Raw genomic sequence first — 3592 nt, forward strand, 5'->3', positions numbered from 1 at the left:
GCAAGAGGATATGGCAGGATTCAAGGACAGTGATTTGGATAATTGTCCCCAGAGTGAGATAGAGATGTACTGAGGAAGTGCTGCTCTGTCAACGATACTATCTTATGTGACAGGTATTAAACCAAAGTCCTGTCCACCCTGTCAGGGGGTGAAGAAAGATCTCATGGCATGATGGAACTTCAGTCAGTATTTATCACAAACAAATGACCAGGTCATTATCACGTTGCTATTTGGGGGGGAGCGACAACACAATTCCAAAATGTGTCATTACCGAGAGAGCACCTTGGGATGTCAAGGTGGTAACTGGAGCTTTAGAAAAAAAGAAACATATTGTGCTAAATGAAATAATTTGGGAGGGCATGGAAAACACACTGAGCATTCAATCCTTCATTTGAATTAAATGTAATGTTTTGGTATTCTATGAGAACCTAAATAAATCAATCAGAATAAATTAATGCTGTGATCAGGTGTGAAACGAGTGGGTTGGATAAGACCATGGATGAAACAGGGTAAGTTGTGTGATTGACTGTGACAGGATTGAATGAGAGTGTGCGGAGATTTGTATTAATCAGCTATGTTTGGATCACAGCGTCACTGATGACCTGATTAGGTAAGATCTTTAATACCATCCCCAGCCTGAATGGGTCATGAAGCAGCTTATCGGGTAGAAAGTGGCAGATGTAAAACCATCTTGAATCCAGCAAAGCTGAGAACAAAACAAATCGTGCCAGAAGAGACCAATGCACTGCCTGTATTCCTGAACTAACACACAAATGCTGCCCTCTTGCAGCTCCAGAATGAGTGAGAACAACTGTTACCAAAAATATTCAAATAACAAACACATAAACTAGAATTCTTCAGTCAGAACTGAAGGCGGGTCACTGGACGGTTTTCTCTCCACAGATGCTGCCAGATCTGCTGAGTTTCTCCAGAAATTTCTATTATTGTTTCAGATTTCCAGTATTTGCAGTTGCTTTAATAAACTAGCGATTCTAGATCTCCCAAAGTTTCTTAAATAATCATTCAGTATAGATCTGTAATCTAAGCTATTACTCCACATTTAACTGTGATACAGTCGGAGATAGCCAAAACTGCTTTTCACGATATCAGTGCAGTCCCTGTGCTGTGGATTGACCCACAATGCCCTTAGGGAGAGAATTCCAGGAGTTTGATCCAGTGACACTAACAGAATGGCGATATATTTCCAAGTCAGGATGGGGAGTGGTTCAGAGGGGAATTTGCAGGGGGTGATGTTCCCATGTATCTGCTGGGATCCAACGTTTTTATCTCACACGGGGACTCACTAATTGAAGAAATAGAAGAATATTGCATGGAATCAGATCAAAAAAGAGTGGGTGGGATATTAAAGGGTAGGGGGGAGTAGTTAGTGGAGTGGGATTGAATGCTTGAGAATACCCAACGATTGGCCGTGTCCTATGTTGATATGTCAGTGATCTCGAGATGCCTTTTACTCCCTTCATCAGGGAATTCTCAGGTCATGTGACAAGGCTTACATATCTGACACAACTCACTTGCCCCTAACTGGGTGTTTAGCTAAAATGTGAAATTCAAACCAGCTGCAGTTTTCAATGATATCTGTCAGCTCCTTAAAGAATTTCCAACAAAGGTGCTTGGTACGATGTTTTTCATGAATGCAGGCTAACTCCCTTTTGCTATTCTCCTGGATTTATCATTTCCACCTCACTCAAAATTCCTTCAAATATTTAACCCAGACACATGACCAGTTCACTCATCTTCATTCCTGGATTATCCCCATTTCAGTTTCATTATCCAACCCTCTCTCAGCGGTAACAACCCCAGACGCTTACGGTGCAGTGGTGGGGCTTTGGAAAAACACAATAAACCTGATCATTGGTCACCAACCAATTAGTGACAGGCAGCTTTTCACAGTTTTCAATATAAGAAAATGAACTAAAATTTAAACCATTGCTGAGGCAAACTCAGTTACATCGAATATCTGCTACTCCACTCAATAACAGGTGGGTCAGTCTATTTTTCCCATCAATATTATGTCACCTGACAAAGGGGCAGTGCTTTGAAAACTTGTGATTTCAAATAAACCTGTTGGACTATAACCTGATATCACTGACTTCTGACCTTGTCTAACCCAGTCCCAACAGCAGCACCTCTACATCATTAACATTATGAACCTGCCCAGAGGATATGCGAGGGGAGACTACACAATCATTCATACTCCCCAGGAATACTATCAGATTGGAGCCCTCTGCAATATCAAAAACAAAGTGCACTGTGAGGAATTCCTATAGTTCTGGGTGGGACATAAGTTGAATTGACCCCAACGTAAGATCCAAGTCAAAGTCATTTTGAAATGGAGCTTAATATATATTCAGTGATTGATATTCTTTCAGTGATGGTGGGGGGGGGGGGGGGGGGGGGGGGGCTTTGTGAAAGTGAGGGAATTGATAACCCCAGGGTTATGCAGAAATGACCCCGAACGTTACCTGGGAGATCACCAATAACTACAATGAAAGGAGGATGCAGTCAGTGGAGGAAAGCATTTAATAACAAAACTAAATACACAGATCTGCAGTGTTCCAGGAAATAAACTGCATGCACACTCACTTCACAGATTCAGAGGCAGCAGACCAGCTATGATGACACTGATCATGAGATTTTTATCGATTATGTTTCAGCTGAACTCCGCCCAATAGGCTTCTCTCCCAAAGCCTCCCTCAAACCTGCATGGTTTAATCCCACCAAGTCGTACAGCGATGTCATTCTACCATTAACACATCTACTCGATCCTTGTTCTAGCAGGTTGGGACTCATCTTGTGTTGAGGAGAAGCCACCTTGTACTGGCTCCGCTTCTGGAAAGTATAAGAAAAACTGATGAAGAATTTTGTGGAATTATACTAAAAATGAAAATAATTAATGTTAAAAGACTGATAAAGACGACAAATGGCCTCCTGCTTCCCATTGCATTCCACAATCCACCCTCCCCCTGCTGGGTTAGGTCTCACAGTCAGAATGCCAATTTATCTTTAAGAGACACAATATTTCAGTGATAACCCTCCAACATTATCCTAAGTGTATGATATCACCAGGGCTAACGTAAGCCTGTCTTCAAATTACACCATTCACTTCATCCACCTAGTATCTTCCTGACCTTCCCCGTAAAACCTAATTCCTCCATCTCTTCCTTGTATCCAACGCCTACGCCAGGAGCTTTCCATTTAAAAATAAAAAGTTTGTATTGGGTTTCAGGTGTAGGTTTGCTCACTGAGCTGTAGGTTTGATATCCAGACGTTTCGTTGCCTGGCTAGGTAACATCATTAGTGGCGACCTCCAAGTGAAGTGAAGCTGTTGTCTCCTGCTTTCTATTTATATCTTTCTCCTGGATGGGGTTCCTGAAGTTTGTGGTGATGTCATTTCCTGTTCGTTTTCTGAGGGGTTGATAGACGGCATCGAGATCTATGTGTTTGTTTATGGCGTTGTGGTTGGAGTGCCAGGCCTCTAGGAATTCTCTGGCATGTCTTTGCTTGGCCTGTCCCAGGATAGATGTGTCGTCCCAGTCGAAATGGTGGTTTTTTTCATCCGTGTGTAGGGCTA

General features: G+C 42.3%; 1 long non-coding RNA gene across 1 annotated transcript; it reads right to left on the bottom strand.

The window, feature by feature from the left end:
* Positions 1 to 2523: 2523 nt before the first annotated feature.
* LOC122546443 (uncharacterized) lies at positions 2524 to 3354 on the bottom strand. The gene is made up of 2 exons (XR_015761471.1): positions 3299 to 3354; positions 2524 to 2850 (listed from the first exon to the last, which is right to left on the bottom strand). It is a non-coding gene; the product is annotated as an uncharacterized LOC122546443 (long non-coding RNA).
* Between the last annotated feature and the right edge of the window lie 238 nt (positions 3355 to 3592).

This window comes from Chiloscyllium plagiosum, unplaced genomic scaffold (assembly GCF_037043375.1).
Source record: "Chiloscyllium plagiosum isolate Xiang-an unplaced genomic scaffold, Cpla_swu_hap1 HiC_scaffold_25, whole genome shotgun sequence".
NCBI lineage: Eukaryota > Metazoa > Chordata > Chondrichthyes > Orectolobiformes > Hemiscylliidae > Chiloscyllium > Chiloscyllium plagiosum.